At 40.3% G+C, this 18,187-nt stretch overlaps 1 protein-coding gene across 5 annotated transcripts in view; it reads right to left on the minus strand.

Annotated features, from left to right (window-relative positions):
* LOC116990793 (spermatid perinuclear RNA binding protein) overlaps nucleotides 1-18,148 on the minus strand; it is a 129,244-nt gene extending 111,096 nt beyond the window's left edge. For 2 of the 5 annotated variants that reach the window (XM_033048761.1, XM_033048758.1), the window contains exon 1: nucleotides 18,014-18,142. The gene's annotated coding sequence lies outside the window, so the exon portion shown is untranslated. Of the gene's footprint in view, nucleotides 1-17,051; nucleotides 17,075-18,013 lie in introns of those variants that run through there. The other 3 variants (XM_033048759.1, XM_033048760.1, XM_033048763.1) reach the window with 3 other exon arrangements.
* Between the last annotated feature and the right edge of the window lie 39 nt (nucleotides 18,149-18,187).

An 18,187-nucleotide genomic window follows, 5' to 3' on the forward strand; every position in this document is an offset into this window, starting at 1 on the left:
AAATGAACATTTGTATAGTGGGAGGGAGTAATTTTCAAATTATACCTAACAGCTGAGCAAACGTGAAGTTATACAAGATAGTGCCCAAATCGAACAAATAAAGAGACCAAACCACCATGAAACTACACTCCATAGGAATATATAATCTCTGGTGTACAATAGAAAACACACTTGTAACCACTGTGCCCTTCATTTCACCTTTATCATAGTTGGGTACAACACATTCTTCAAATACCTGTCACTATTAGCATCACATGCTACACTTAACTTGATTTCATTGTTTGGCAGTCCTCACTAACCCACCAAGATATTTGTACTCGATGATACAGCGATTGTGGCATGTGTAAGGAACGGGCAGGAGGAGGAATACAGGAACTTGACCAGTGCCTTTTGTGCCTGGAGTGAAGAGAACTGTCTCATCCTGAACACAACTAAGACTAAAGAGATGGTGGTTAACTTTGGCAGGTCCAAGCTCCCCCTTCAGCCGGTCAACGCTGCAGGGGCTGACATTGAGGTGGTGCAGACATATAAATACCTTGGAGTGCACCTTGACAACAAACTGGACTGGTCTGTCAACTCCCTCTACAAAAAAGGCCAGAGCAGACTCTTTTTCCTCAGAAGGCTCAAATCCTTCAATGTGTGTAATGAGATGCTGCACATGTTTTACAACACTGTGGTTGCAAGCGTTATTTTCTACGCTGTTGTCTGCTGGGGCAACAGCATTAGTGCAAAAAACAACAAGAAGCTGGTCAAATTGGTTAAACGAGCTAGCTCAGTGCTGGAGGGGAGAGTAGACTCTGGGATGGATGTGCTTGAGAGGCGTATGAGGCACAAGGTGCAGGTCCATCCTGAAAAACCCGGGCATCCCCTCCATATAATTCTGGAGAGTCAAAAGAGCACTCGGAACAACAACCGGCTCCTCTCCCTGCCCTGTAGAACGGAGCGGTTCAGGAGATCCTTCACCCCTGCAGCCATTAGATTTTATAATTCGGACCGCTAGGCTGTAGGGGGATGCATTCTGCAATTTTTAATTTTTAACTGTTAATTATTGGTCTTTTTAAGTATTTATTGCTCTCAGGTAGTGTCCACATTGTATTCTATGTATTTTCTGTCTACGTTCGTTTTGAATCTGTGGGTTTGTTGGTTGGGGGCTTCTGGACATCTGAATTTCCCTGAGGGGATCAATAAAGTATTTATTATTATTATTATTACTCCTCCAATTCTGGCTTCTTGATTAACCCAGAATTTTAAAGCACTACCACTGAGACCCAGGCCTTAAGCTGTCAATGGCCTCATTTCAAATTCCCTCCCTTTCACGTGTCAAGAAGCTTTAAAATGTATTACTTTCATAAAACTGTCAGTCATCAGCATGAGGTCTCTCTTTGTGGTGCTCTGCAAATCTAGGCTTTACTATATTAAAACAGAAAATTCTGGAGGAACGCAGCGGGTCAGGCAACATTTGTGGACAGAATGGACAGGCAACATTTCGAGTTGGGACCCTTCTTCCGATTATCTTGGAGTCTAACATAAATATTTACTTGGGCCCTCAATTTGCTGCTGTCCCTTGATGACACCATCTAAAATATGCAAATGGAGCTGGCTGTATATCAATTGTAACTTACCTCTCCAGAGACTCTTTTGGACTTCTACCGTTTTGTTGAGATCCTGTCTCCAACAACCAGCCCTGCATAACCTGTTAATTTCATTCACAATGTGTTGGAAAAACTAAACACCCCACATTTTCAACACCCTCAACTGACTGTTCTTAAGTATACTTGCTAGAAACTAACTCCATTTGCTGTACAACTAAATTACCACACCCAAATTCCACAGGCTTTATTTTTATCTCCAGGCGTACGTACATTTTTAATACTGGAATAACAAGACTAAATGTATTTATCACAAATATTTTTTTCCTCATGTATCTGCTTGTATAGCAACATGACTTGATTAATTGAGAAACTAAGAATGCGAATAGTCTGGTTCCATTTAAGATACTGGGTGGGGAAGAGTATGGATGTGATGTATAGACTTTCTGGCAAGAAAGTCAAAGACAACAGCTCATGTTCGCTCATTGGTTATTTAGAGAAAATGACTATTTGCCCAATATAGTCAATACAAATGAAAATAGATAGGTTGCAATCTGGACTTATATTAACATATGGTCCAGAGGGCATTGAACAAATAGTTAGAACATGAAGGATGAGATGAGACTCGCTTGAGGCATCAATGCCAACATGGATCTGTTGGGCCAAATGTTTTGCTGAGTGGTGCAAATTCCATGCTGGCAAGTATATGTATATGTGTAAAAACTTCCAGAAATCCAGAAAAACTGAACAATAGAAATGTTTACCAGCAACAGTTATGACAAACGATGATTCCAGAGTTTCATTTTGGGTCATGATTCTCTAATATAGCAGCAGCAGAAAAAAAGAAAACCCACTGCTCAAATACCAGGATATTTAAACACTCCTTGCATCCAATCCTCTTTCTGGCATCGCCTTTAAACACCTGAATTCTTGACAGATCAGATCTAAAATCTAATTATCGTTTGAACAAATAGGTCGCAACTGTTTCAATGATATGAGACACTAAACATCTATTCACAAAGGAAAAAAATAATCAGGGAGCAAAAGGGAGGAACAAACCATTATTACTCGAGAGAGAAAAAAGTAATGAAATCTAAAACTGCCCAGTAATATAGCCTGGTATTCTGGCATTACAGATAAGTATATACAGAGACAGATCATGCATTGATATAGAATGTTTCCAAAGGAGTGCAAACTGTAAACGTAACACTCCGATTCAAGAAAGGAAGGAGAGGAAAAACAGGAAATTATATGCCAGTCAGACTAACATCTATATTTGAGGAAGAGCTGAAATCCATTAAGAAAGTAGCTGCAGGACATTTAGATAATCAGAATGCAATAGAGTCAGCATAAGTTAAAAACAAAACTGGGCTTGAATTGTTTAGTTTAGAGATACAGCGCGAAAACAGCCCACCAAGTCCGCACCAACCAGTGATCCCCGCATATTAATACTACCCTACACACACTAGGGATAATTTTTACATTTACCAAGCCAATTTACCTACATAACCAAAGGTCTCAAAGAAAACCCACGGTCAGGGGGAGAACATAAAACTCCGTACAGACAGCACTCGTAGTCAGGATCGAACCCGGGTCTACGGTGCTGCAAGCGCCGTAAGGCAGCAATTCTACCGCTGCGCCACCGTGCCGCCCACAATTTGTAATGAGTTCTTTGAGGATGTAGTGAGCAGGAAGGATAAAGGGAAACTAATAGATGTAGCATATTTGGGTTTGCAAAGCGCCTTCTATAAGGTGCCACATAAACCTACTGCAAAAGATAATGCTCATGATATTGGGGGTACCATTGGCATTGAAGATGAGCTAGTAGAAAGTAGAGTGTAAGAACAAATGAGCAATGCACTGCAGATACTGCTACACCAAAGGATAGATTTGATGTAGTAGTTCACGGATCATTTATCAGAACTTGAAAAGATAAAATACAACACATCTTAAATTGTGTGCATGTGTGCGATTACCTGAAATTGCTACACTCAATATGAAGTCCTGAGAGCCAAAACGTTACAAGGTCCAAAGGGAAGATGAGGGATTGTTTGTCAGGCTTGTTTTGGGCATCCCTGAAACCACAGGAGGGCAAAGAAAGAGAGGGATGAGAGTGAGAATGGAACGAAGAACTAAACGGATAGGCTACTTGAAGGTTAGAATCATCATTGTTTCCGGGACATAAGTAATGAAATGACTTGGGCAGCACATGTCATTTGTATGCCCAACATCAGACTTCCAAAACAGGCACTTTATTCTGAATTCTGGAAGGAGATTGCAAGTGGATAGAGGAGACAGATTCATAGAGCACGGAAACTGGACATTCAGCCCAATTCCTCCATGCTGCCAAGATACCTTTCTACACTGATTCCATTCCATTTGCCTGCATTTGGCCAATATCCCTCTAATCTTTCCTATCCCATCTACCTATGCAAATGGCCTTTAAATGTAATAGTTGTAACTGTCTCTACTGCCTTCTTTGGCAACTCATTCCATATACCTACCACCCTCTGTGTGAAAGATTTGCCTTTTAGATCTTCTTTAAATATTTTCCTTCACCTTAAAACTACACCCTCTAGTTTTAGAGTCCCACACTCTGGTAAAAATAATATGATTATCTACTCTATCAATGCTCTTTATTTTATAAACCTCTGCAAAGTCACCCCACAGACTGCTTTGCTCCTGGAAAACTGTTCCAGCTTTTCTAGCAATTTATTCTTAAAACTTAAGCCGTTTTGGCTAGGCAACATTCCCGTGAATCTTCTCAGGCACCCTTTCCCGCATAATCATGTCCCCTTGTTAAGTGACGGGAACTGCTCACAAAACTAGCTGACCCATGATTTGTACAACTGTAACATGACAACCCATCTCCTATACTCAGTGCTACAGATGATGAAGGCAAGCTTATTATACAGCTTCTTCACCAGTCGACCTCTGTTGCCAACTGGAAAATGAATCATTTCTTGAAGCACTCAGCAGGTCAAGCAGCATCAGAAGGGAGAGAATCAGAGTTGGCATTTCAGGTCAAGGCATCACCATTTCGAATCAAGGACTCTTTATCCGAACTGGAGAAATAATTAAACAGGTAAGTCTTAAATTGCAGAGCAACCTAATTTCTCATGAGGAAATTAATCTTTAGAACCTTCTCAAGGAATAACTTCATTGCTGAAAAGGTCATGAATATTTAGAACTCCCAAACTTAAATACACTGTGGCTAAATCATTGAATATATTGAAGACTGAGATGGACAGATTTCTGGACCAAAGGGATGTCAGGGGATATGGGGTACAGCAAGACTGTGTTCAAGATCAGATTAGTCATGAGCTGTGTGATTTACTCCTGCTCCTATTTCTCATCATCTTTAGAGATTAAAGAAGAACGAGAGTTTAAATATCTTGCTGTTCTTAGCAGTAAAATGTAAATACCAAGTCTGAATTAATAGCAGCCCAATATATGAAAGGAAAGACAGCGGGGGATACTTCAGTAATACCACACAAGATTGAAACTGGGACAGCGCATTAGCATTTATATATGACAGCCATGGAACAATACAGGGCAAGTCATTTTTTGGTATAGAAAATAACAATATCCCTAACTCCGGCGTTGTTTTCTGTGCTATCCAGGCAAGTCTTGCCATACACGGGTACATTGGGTAATGCAAAAGAGAAAATAAACGGAGCACAGATTATGGTGTGATAATGTTACTCTAGACATCAAACACAAGGTTAGATTCAAGCAAAAGGAGGATCTTCAGGTGATGCTTCTCTTCCTTTCAGAAAGCTAATCCTACCACAAATCTTATTAAAGCATCCAGTCTGTTTCTGTACCCTGACCTCTATATTGCTCTCTGGAAATCAATTCCAGTTGTTAATCTCAGTAGAAGGATATATCTTTCTTGACAACCATAAATCTACAGTCACAAATCTAAACCAGTGCTCTTTCACCTCCTCTGTCCCAGTGCGCTTCTGCTCTCGTTGGAAGATGTCAGTGCAAAGCCAAATCTCATAACAATTCTCAAACAATTGGAGTTAACCACATTCTATATTACTTTTAGTGACTGAATGGCATACTTTATTATTACATAGCTAGAACTATACATGAAAAGCAACCTGCCCTCTCGACAGACATTAATAATTTAAAATTAAGACACCAACATAGAAACATGCACACTGGATAAGGTAATTCAGCTTTTCAAGCATTTTTTTGGCATTGAACTACATCATGGTTAATATACAACAGATTTGAGTGTTGTGTCTATGACGACATACAAATATTCCATATGAACAAATTAATTTTAATTAGTTGTCCATAGTTCCAATATAAATGTCAACACTTCCCCACATTTAACCTCCTATTGCCATCTACACCTTACAAGTGAATGATAAATTAGTGTCATCCGCAAATATGAATGTACAACTCTCCATTCAAACCATAGTGAATGACTTAGTAAAAGTGCCTAGCACAATCTGCCATTTCCTTATTACCTACAAAAGATTACCTTTATTACCTACAAAAAGACTACAAAAGGTTGTGACCACTGCCCAGTCCATCACTGGCTTTGACCTCCCCACCGTCGAAGGGATCTATCGTAGTCGCTGCCTCGAAAAGGCAGCCAAAATCATCAAGGACCCACACCATCCTGACCACACACTCATCTCACCACTGCCATCAGGAAGAAGGTACAGGAGCCTGAAAACTGTGACGTCCAGGTTCAGGTACAGTTTCTTCCCCACAGCCATCAGGCTATTAAACACAACAAATAAGCTATGAGGTATGATCTGCAAAAGACTATATTATTATTTGTTATTTGCACTATATTTTATTTATTGAACATTTTCTTTTTTTTCCCCCCCGTTATGTACAATGTTTACATATTCTGTTGTGCTGCAGCAAGTAAGAATGTCATTGTCCCGTCCGGGACATATGACAATAAAACACTCTTTGCTCTTGGCCTACTTTTTGAACATTGACTGACCCAATAACCTCTGCTATTTTTAACCCAAATATATAAAAAAATTATATCTCATTTTGTATGGAAGCAAACTTTCTTCAATATACAAGGCAATTGTGATTAAAAAGAGTCTTGGTTGCAGTCTAACTTAATGGGAAGTATAGTGACCTGTGGAATTGTACTATTTTAGAGCTCTCAAGGAGGAAAAACAAGGTAATTCGCCAAAGATCTAATTTCATTGTAGAATCAAACTACACAAAGTATAAAGCAATTTTATGGAATTTAAACAGTGTATTATTCATGTTCATGTGACAGGAGCAGAATTCAGTCATTTGGCCCATCAAGTCTACACTGCCATTCAATCATGGCTGATCTATCACTCCCTAACCCCATTCTCCTGCCTCCTCCCCATAACCTCTGACACCATACTAATCAAGAATCTATCTATTCTCCAATCACAAGGTTCCCTAAAATATAACTTTATGAAGTGATATTATTACTAACTATACTTTTAGTACCATCCTTCTAAATTCCAAAATTCAGGAAAGCAAGATTAGATTTTTTTTTAGGATAAATAATTCTAAACAAAACAAATTAATAAACAATGGACATGTGATAGGAAAAGTTTAAAGGGATATGGGCCAAATGCTGGCAGGTGGGACTAGATGAAGCACCTTGGTTGGCATGAACATGCTGGGCCAAATGCCTGTTTCCGTGCTGTATGACTAATTTGGACAAGTAAAAATCTTAGATTGTGGGTGCATGGGATTAGAGTCTTCCATTCTTTATTCATGGCTTTTAAATAAACTAAATACTTATATCCTAATGAAAATGAAGGAAATCAAATAGCTTTCAGAAACGAGTTCTTTCAAAACTCCTGAATCAACTTAAAGAATGTTTTGTGTTAAGGGGTGTGCCTCTCAAATCTAGACTCTTGTACCCAACCTACCCTTTTGTTGAGCAAACAGAGAAGAGCAAAGGCAAAAAAAAAAAAATACTAGTTAACTGCAAAGGGTGGATGTCTGAAACTAAAATATTCTAGAACCATTCAGCAGTCAAACAGCATGAATGGGGAGAGAAACAAAGTGAATATCAAGGTGACAAATGAGAGCGAGACATGTGACTAGGGTTGCCAACTGTCCCGTATTAGCCGGGACATCCCGTATATTGGGCTAAATTGGTTTGTCCCATATGGGACCGCCCTTGTCCTGTATTTGACTGCTACTAGCAGATGCTCCGCAACTTATGATGGGGTTACGTTCCGATAAACCCATCGTAAATTGAAAATATCGCAAGTCGAAAATGCATTTAATACACCTAACCTACCATCACCAGAGTGTTCAGGGTTGGACCGCCAGGCACTTGTGGGTTTTAATTCTCCGGGTTAGTTTTAATTCTCCACAATTTAATTATGAAATTTGTTTGGTGTAAACAGTAAGCATTACCGCTTAAATTATCAACGCAGCTCAACGCTGCCACGAGGCCAGGCTAGAGAAGTACAGATTCTACTGAATGTGTATCGCTTTTGCACTATCGTAAAGTCAAAATATCGTAAGTCGAAGCTTCATAATTCGAGGAGCATCTGTACTCTGCAATGCATGCTTACAGACAGATCCTAGATCTGATACAGCGTGCATGTTGTATGTGCTGTTGACGCCAGGCACGAGTGATTCACCTGTCATCCAATCACAGGCCCCCTTATGCTCATCAGTTGTACGCTATATTTTGCCAATTCCACCCAAAACAAAACGTTTCAGTAACGTCTGGTGTTGTTCGGTTGGTTTGGCATATGCAAATATGGATAAACCTGCAAAAAAGAGTGTGCAGCTATAATGGGTTAAGCTATGACGGGTTATGCCCGTCAGCGGTGACTCGACGAAGGCCTTCTAAACTTTATGCCGTCAGGAATTTGTCCCTTATTTTGACCTTTTGTCCCATATTTGGGAGTGAGAAAGTTGGCAACCTTACATGTGATAAAGGTAAGATTTGACCCATCTTCATAACAGAAGTGGGATAGGGAAGTGGGAGAAGAAACCAAAATATATCACAACGAAGGAGAAAAAGTGTTGAAAAGGGAGATATGATATACAGAATACATATCACAGACAGGCAAGGTAGATAATTTCATCAGCATCATTTGACATCTTCTTTGGTAGCATTTGTGGTGCCAAGAATTGCAGGGTTGTTGATGCAGTATCTTTGTTAAAAAAAGGGAGAAGGAGAGTAGTTACACGTCAAATGGTCCAATGGCAGAAAATCAATGGTATTATTGAAACAAATTTGAGGATAAAATTATGTTCGCATAGATTAATCTAACATAGTCAGCACAAATTCAAGGGAAGGTTATATCGAACTAACATGTGAACTGGTGGAGGAAATAACAAGGAGGATCTATCAGAGCAGTGCGTTTCATTTAAGCTAAACAGTTATTAGCAAGGTATTGCCAAAGTTCACATGGCAAATTAAATCAAGAAAACAAAACTATGGGATTCAAGAGGTAAAAGAGTCTCTTTTGGGAGGAGCAAAGTTTTTAGACTGGAAAACTATTTGGTGGTATTTTAGTGGTATTCCACATGATTCAGTACCTTGCTTTTCGAGCTATATATTTTACTGATTTGGACTTAGGCCTGCTATTAAGAAGCATTCAGTTGATTTACAATCTGGCAGGACAGTTGATCATGAGGAAGAAAGCTGTAGATCATGGAGGCGCAGCATAGAGCTGCTGCCTTACAGAGCCAGAGACCCGTGTTCGATCCTGACAACGGGTGTAAGGAGTTTGTACGGTTTGGATTTTCCCCGGGTGATCTGGTTTCCTCCCATACTCCAAAGATGTAGAGGTTTGTAGGTTAATTGGCTTCGATAAAAATTGTAAATTATCCCTAGTGGGTAGGATAGTGCTAGTGAACAGGGATCGCTTGTCGGTGCAGACTCGGTGGGCCGAAGAGCCAGTTTCTGCGCTGTACCTCTATGCTAAACTAAATCACAGAAAGATATCAATAAATTGGTAGGCGAAGTTGGAAAATGGAATTCAATACACAAATCAGAAATAATGTATTTGGGATGAGAAAAGCTGGCAAGTAAATCTCTATATAACTAAAAGTCTTTGTCTTGTTTGTGCCCACGATGTGTCTCTGTGTCAATCTGGTTTTCCTATCTTCTTCCAAACACTAGGCCACAGCCTTCCCATTTTCAGACATCCTCCTCATATTTTCCCCGTGGTGGCGATAAACATATTCCCGTCATGTTTCCGAAGTTACAGTGTTTTAAAAATACCCAAAACCAAGTTTTAAAATGGAAAATCTTTCAACCCGCTTCCAAAGAGACGTCACAATGCCCCGCAACTGGGGTGGGGGTGGGCACCAGCTTTGTGTGACGTCAGGGGGAGGGCCGCATTTAAACAGGGGGGTTGCACGGAAGGTCACAAGGTCAAAGGGCGTGACACACAGAGTCGCTCAAGCCTTCTGCAGTACCACACACGCAACACGTATGTTCTTACCTGGTAAAAACCGCCAACATCACTGCTGCTCACGGACAGAGAGAAGATACAAATGTTTTTCGTGACTGACTTGCGAAAGAGCAGCATGCCGGCAGATTGAGGGCAAGTCCCCCAGCCCACAACCACCTGGGGCTGGAGGGTGATTGAGCTCTATGAACCCGAGCACCAAAGGACACTCACGACACCCGGTGTACGCGGCCGAAGGAGCGGATCCCTTGGGACAGCCCCCACTCTCCCCCCGGGGTCGGCGCTGTCCGGCCACGACATACCCGTGCGGCCGCACTGTGATAATATTATATGTTTCAATAAGATTCCCTCTCATCCTTCTAGATTCCAGAGTATACAAGCCCAGCCACGCCATTCTATCAGCATATGACAGTCCCGCCATCCTGGGAATTAACCTTGTGAAACTACGCTGCACTCCCTCAATAACAAGAATGTTCTTCCTCAAATTAGGAGACCAAAACTGCACACAATACTCCAGGTATGGTCTCAATATGGCCCTGTACAACTGCAGAAGGACCTCTTTGATCCTATACTCAACTCCTCTTGTTATGAAGGCCAACATGCCATTCACTTTCTTCACTGCCTGTTGTACCTACATACTTACTTTCATTGATTGATGAACAAAGACCCCCAGATCCCGTTGAACTTCCCCTTTTCGCAACTTGACACCATTTAGATAGTAACCTGCCTTCCTGATTTTGCTACCAAAGTGGATACCCTCACATTTATCCACATTAAACTGCATCTGCCAAGCATCTGCCCACTCACCCAACCTGTCCAAGTCATCCTTCTCATAGCATCCTCCTCACAGTTCACACTGCCACCCAGCATTGTGTCATCTGCAAATTTGCTAATGAATCCCTTCATCTAAATCATTAATGTATATTGTAAATAGCTGCGGTCCCAGCACAGAGCCTTGCGGTACCCCAATAATCACTGCCTGCCATTCTGAAAGGGACCCGTTAATCCCTACTCTTTGTTTCCTGTCTGCCAACCAATTTTCTATCCATGTCAGCATTCTACCCCCAATACCATGCGCCCTAATTTTGCCCACTAATCTCCTATGTGGGACCTTATCCTACACCTGGTGTGGGATAAAACATTCAATGTCTTGAAGTGTTCACATTTACGCAAAGTGTAGTGATAAATGATAATCATAGTGTTGTAGAGCATGGTATTGGCTTCTGGTCCACCACATCCATACTGACATTTTGACCATCTAAATGAATCCGATTTGCCCAGATTAGGATGCTATCCTTTTACATCTTGGCAATTTAAGTGCCTGTCTAAATACTTCTTAAATGTAGTAATGGGGAGGATAAAATAGCTAATTGGAGAATGGACACGATTAAGGTATAAATTTGAGGTTCTTTGAGCAAGGAAAGAATCTGGCAAAATTACAAAGACAAAAGTATTATGTATTAATAATGGCAAAACTACAGAGTTAGTACAGAGCTTAACTGTTATTCAGTACGATACAGTCTGGTGGCCATTGTTTGAGGTAGGAAAGGAATAGAAGATGAAAATCTTTGGTTTTCCAGTGTTGATTAACTCTTCATCTTAGACCAGATGAGTGGTTTACCACAGCTAAGGTAAATGCCATTGACAGGATATACACAACTTAGCAACATCTTCCAACCTCTTGAATTTCTTTCCATGGAGATGGCAGCATGTGGGCAAACTGCATCACTTTTAAATCACCTAACATCCCTATGTAACCACAAATTGTTATACTTCATTGCTGCTTAATCTGCTGCAAAGTGCAAAGATTTTTTGCATTCCCTAACACACCACATTTTGAGGGCTTCTTCTTCACAATGCAGTTCAAGGAGGCAGAGCTGGTGACATCCAGAATGTGGCATTAACTGATAAACTACAGAATAAATATTTTATAATATATTCAATAAGATTTAAACAATAATACAAGATCAATACATCTTCAATTACAATTTAGATGATTTCATATTAAAGGGAAATATATTTAAGATCAATAGTTGGAATGGAATGGAATACTTTATTGTCACGTGTGACAAGGCACAGTGAAATTGCTCATATATAGCAGCGTCAAAAGTAGAAATGAAGTATATTAAGGGATCCAGAATCACCACATAGATTGGAAAAATATATAACTTTGGAAACCAAGAAACCAAAGGAAAACTGTGCCACTCTTGCACTGTCAACTCAACTGACCCGAGAATCAAATTTCCTGATCTGTGCAGGCCAGAATCATGCCATAAAGCTTTAATTGATATTTGATTATTATAGTCATCTTCTGTTTAATTTCAAGTAGTATTGTCCTCCTCTCTTATTTATTTAGTTAGAAATACATTGCCAAGGACAAAATAATAAATCAAATGCAAAGAGGAAACCATGCTATTTACATGAAGCACAAAAAGAAATATCCCCATCATTCGAAGAAGCAAACACATTTGCACAAAATTAACCATAGAATACACAGCCCAGAAACAGGCCATTATGTCAATATGACATGTACAGAATGTTTTGCTCCTTTTGAGCAATCTCCTATCCTTCCTCCAACCCTGTCAGCATATTCTTGTCTATCACAAGCTAACAAATTTTCTCACAGGCTAAAATATTTTTTTTTACATGTGTCCATGTTTTGTTCTATTTTCCATTGACACACAATTAAATTCATTTCAGAAATAAGTTATTTTGCACAAGTAACTCAAAAATACATGCTGAATTTCAAGAACAGGATGAGCTTCAACGTGACAACTATTGACAGCCAGCTTTTAACACTTTGCAACCACTTGATTCATGACTCTATGTTGTCCAGGAAGATTGTTCAAGGTCCTCGTTAATTCAATACTGATGAAACTGCCAGTCTGCCCACCATTGGCCGTGCATCTCAGGCACTGAATGAAATGCTGAAGAAGGGTCTCGACTCAAAACGTCACCCATTCCTTCTATCCAGAGATGCTGCCTGTCTCGCTGAGTTACTCCAGCATTTTGTGTCTACCTTTGATTTAAACCAGCATCGGCAGTTCTTTCCTACACTGAATGAAATGCTCTTGATTAGCTTAAACCCTCTTTTATTCCAAGATAGGATAAGCTGCACATTCAGCTCATCACCATGAACCCAAAAGATACAAAATGCTGGATTAATTCAGCGGGACAGGCAGCATCTCTGTATAGAAGGAATAGGTGACGTTTCGGACTGAAGAAGAGTCTCAACCCGAAAAGTCAACATTTCCAAATTCTGACAGGACATTTGTTATTGAACATTTGTAAAGTTAGTTAGAATTCCTTATTTTTATTGATGCTATTTTCCAATTAGGAAGAAGACGTTGTCATAATAACATAATATGACTTTTGCAGGACATTGCATTCAAATAAATTGCTGCAAATGCTGATTCTACTCGAAGTGAACTTTAACATCCAGCTCCAAAAATACATTAGTCCACGCCACTCAACTACTAATCTCACACAGAAGATCATGGGAATACCAAGCAGGAGATGGAAAAATGTCACACTGCAAGTTTGGAAGAATATATTCTTCTGAGGTTGAGCTTGAGGCGTCACTGGGTCGAGAACTCCATTCTGAATAAATGTGTATTTACACCTGGTTTTGGAAAGGACTTAATAACAGAGCTATGGAGTCAGAGTCATCGAGTCGGTACAATCTTGATGCTGCTGGAGTCAGTGGGTAAAAAAGTCCCGACCCAGACTACGACCTCAACATAAATTTCAGAGACTACGTAATTCAGAAAAAATCGTCAATACAAACCATCATTTCTACTTTCAGTGGTTTGCGTTTCCTTGACCCCCACCCCCCTTTAACCTAACCTAAACTAACGGGGGGGGGGGGGGGTGGGGAGAGAGGGGGCCTTGACCCTCCTAATCCCTTAAAACAAGTTTCCTCAAATTATTTAATTATTACCAATGAATAGAGACTACTAAAGTGAGTTAGTAAAGGCAAGTAAAGTATGTCAGTTCTTCCGCCGGTATTTATTGTACTTTAACCCCGTATTTTGTGATATAAAAGACGTTAATTTTTTTATTAATTAACCATTACACTTTTGCAGCATAGCTACAATCATTAGACTCAAAACTTTAAGGACATAGGTTTAAAAAGTAGCCTGATGATTTATGTAGTTCTTATGAAATACCACCTTGTGTAATGTCATCATAGCAGATTTAGAATTATTATAGCTAGGGGTCGTGGTCGGAGTCGGAGTCAGTCGGATTCAGATACACAAGATATCAAGGAGTCAGAGTCGGGAGGTTTGGGTATCGATGCCACAGCCCTGTTAATAATGATAGAGTACATAAAATAGAAATTGTTTCATTCTCTATAATAAGAATTCTCTAGAATAATAAATAAAAGTATGCATTTCTTAAAAACAGTACACATGATTTCAGCATGGTCCTAACTACAGTGCCCTCCATAATGTTTGGGACTAAGACCCGTCATTTATTTATTTTCCTCTGTACTCCACAATTTAAGATTTGTAATAGAAAAAAAATCACATGTGGTTAAAGTGCACATTGTCAGATTTTAAATAAAAGGCAATTTTTATATATTTTGGTAGAAATTACACCATGTAGAAATTACAGCAGTGTTTATACATGGTACCCCCATAATGTTTGGCTTCAAGGGTGTTTGTAATTGATCAGGTGTGTCTAATTGCCTCCTTAATGCAGGTATAAGAGAGCTCTCAGCACCTAGTCTGTCCATCACCTTTGGAAACTTTTATTGCTGTTTATCAACATGAGGATCAAAGTTGTGCCAATGAATGTCAAATAAGCCATATGAGACTGAGAAACAAGAATAAAACTGTTAGAGATATCAACCAAACCTTAAGCTTACCCAAATCAACTGCTTGGAACATCATTAGGTAGAAAGAGAGCATTGGTGAGCTTACTAATCGCAAAGGGACTGGCAGGCCAAGGAAGACCTCCATAGTTGATGACAGAAGAATTCTCTCTATAATAAAGAAAAATCCCCAAACGCCAGTCCGACAGATCAGAAACACTCTTCAGGAGTCAGGTGTGGATTTGTCAATGACCACTGTCCGGACACGACTTCATGAACAGAAATAGAGGCTGCATGGCAAGATGCAAAATACTGGTTAGTCTCAAAAAATAGAATGGCCAGGTTACAGTTTGCCAAGAAGTACTTAATAGAGCAACCGCAGTTCTGGAAAAAGGTCTTGTGGACAGATGAGACAAAGATTAACTTATATCAGAGTGATGACAAGAACAAAGTATAGAGGAGATAAGGAACTGCCCAAGATCCAAAGCATGCTACCTCATCTGTGAAACACGGTGGTGGGGGTGTTATGGCCTGGGGATGTATGGCTGCTGAAGGTACTGGCTCACTTATCTTCATTGATGATACAACTGCTGATGGTAGTAGCATAATTAATTCTGAAGTGTATAGACACATCCTATCTGCTCAAGCTCAAACAAACACCTCAAAACTCATTGGCCGCCAGTTCATTCAACAGCAAGACAATGATCCCAAACATACTGCTGAGTTTTTCAAAGCTAAAAAATGGTCAATTCTTGAATGGCCAAGTCAATCACCCGATCTGAACCCAATTGAGCATGCCTTTTATATGATGATGAGAAAACTGAAGGGGACTAGACCCCAAAACAAGCATAAGCTAAAAATGGCTGCAATACAGGCCTGGCAGAGCACCACCTGAGAAGACACCCAGTAACTGGTGATGTTCATGAATCACAGACTTCAAGCAGTCATTGCATGCAAAGGATATGCAACAAAAGACTAAACACGACTACTTTCATTTACATGACATTGCTATGCCCCAAACACTGAAATGGGGGGGGGGGGGGGGGCTATGTATAAACTGCTGTAATTTCTGCATGGTGAAACCAAAATGTATAAAATGGCCTTTATTAAAATCTGACAATGTGCACTTTAACTGTGATTTTTTTTCTATTACAAATCTCAAATTGTGGGGTACAGAGGCAAATAAATAAAAGATGGGTCTTTGTCCCAAATATTATGGAAGGCACTGTCTGAACGGTGCACATGATTGAATATTGAAAGACACCATCCTTTAAGAAATTGCTTAGGATATGGATTTTCTAAGGAAAAACAAAGAAATAAGTGCAATGCTTAAATTTATTGTCCAGCCTAAAATAATTCCTGAAGTAGAACATAATTCAATATTTTTACAAGGTATTATGTGGTAATTCATCGTTCGCCGAATATATTTACTGCAAATGTTTCAACAAACATAAACATGTAAAAAAAGTTAAATATGAAATACAAAACAAAACCTGAAGCAGCTTCTATCCAGATAAGAGTTCCAAAATGTTTTTTTTTAATTTATCCATCTAAAATACATAATTTCAAATCATAAAAGGCTAATTGTTTTTAAATGGAAGAATTATATTGTGAAATAAATCCAGAGTGTATTATTTGTGCGTGGTCTTGCTTTCGATGCGCTACACAATAAAAGTAGAAAGTGATATGTACCTACTGTAGTTATAAAAGGACACTTCAACTCCACGGCGCTGGAGTCGCCTGTAATCGTCACAAGGTTCCCGACAGATTACGCAAGTTTTACACATGAAAACCTGGAGCAGTCACTGGTGTCCCCAAATTTAACGTAATTTACATTAAAACAACTACTGTTAAACTACTGTTGTTTTGCACGGAATGCACGGAAACTCATTTATAAAGAATACTTAGCTTAATTGGACAATTCTACTAATTCACAACAAGGTAGACCGGTATTGCAGTGTACAGATTAAAGATCCTATAGGGAGGGGGGGGGGGGAATAATTTGTTATTCACTTACAATGATTATTCTTGCCGCACAATGGAAAGGGACAAGAAAATCGAGATAAGGAAATCTGTCCAAAGACAAAGCCAAAATCTAAAAGCGTTAGACGATCCCACCCACCCCCAAATGGCCAATTCTTCCTTCTTAAAATTAGTGATCATATCGAACAATACAACTTCAGCTATTAAATAGCATAACAGTGGACACCAGTAATCGAGCACGGATTTTACCTTTGCCAACTTCTAGGACGAAACCGTGCAAGAAATGTAATCAGAATTTTATACACAAAAGAAATTGACGATCGTAATCTTTCCTCTCCCCGCCTCCGGTTACATGGGGTAACGAATGGGCAATGGTTGGCTTTAAAGCGCACCATTGCTTTCCCTTATGTATGTGTTCGTGCAACGTGGTGGCAAAAAAAACACAAGCCTGGACACCAGGAACGGCGAGATCACACTCACCAAACCTACGCTCACGGTGATACAATGCAAATTAACATTTGTTAAATGGGGGAGGGGGAGGAGGTGGAGGAGGAAAGCGAGTGACATTTACATGCCTTCACCTTGCCCTGCTTACCCAATGCCTCACCAAGCGCCAATTTTCTATCATTATCTTCAGTATTCACCTTGCCCAACTGCTCAGATTTATTGCATGCTTCAATGTCATTGCATCTGCACTGAATAACTTCGGCCCAAAACAAAAAACGCAAAGCTTCCTTTTAAAAATAAATGCACCCAGATGCTTTGAGCTTAAGACGGAAGCAACATCGCAGACTTGAACCTTGCGAGCACCTTGGTAAAGACGACACTTTACTCGTCAAAGGTCAACAGTTATTAGAGAAAAATGCACAAAGCAACCAAGCCTGGGACACCGATGACATCCTAACCATGGCACACATGCACCCTAGGAACACCTCCCACACAACTCAAACTCCAACTCAACTAAAGTTCGCCAATCTTGGTTTAAAGAGGTCGAGAAATGTGTAAATTCTCCACTCACACACAACTGAACCAGTGTCCTAGATGGGATGATTTCTGGCAGGAAGCGCGGCCGGCTGTCACTGCGCATGCCCCACCCGCCTCGGGTAAGCAGCTCACTATTTAGCACCACGCCGGATAGCTCCACGCGAGGGGTGGGTAAGAATCAGCAGTAAAAATAAGGATACGCGATCGCGGCCTGAAGGAGAACTTACCCGAATCAATTGGGCGCGGGGTTGTGATGGGGTGGATTAATTCAAGCGGCAAGGGGGATGAAAGCGCCCAGTGAGGCGAAGGCGCCGCGTCCGACAGTGCGCGAGGGAACACTCGCTCTGAGCGCCCGACCGCCCGCGCGCACTAACCGCCGCTCACGTGCGCACCCGCGCTCT

Source organism: Amblyraja radiata, chromosome 32, assembly GCF_010909765.2.
Source record: "Amblyraja radiata isolate CabotCenter1 chromosome 32, sAmbRad1.1.pri, whole genome shotgun sequence".
NCBI lineage: Eukaryota > Metazoa > Chordata > Chondrichthyes > Rajiformes > Rajidae > Amblyraja > Amblyraja radiata.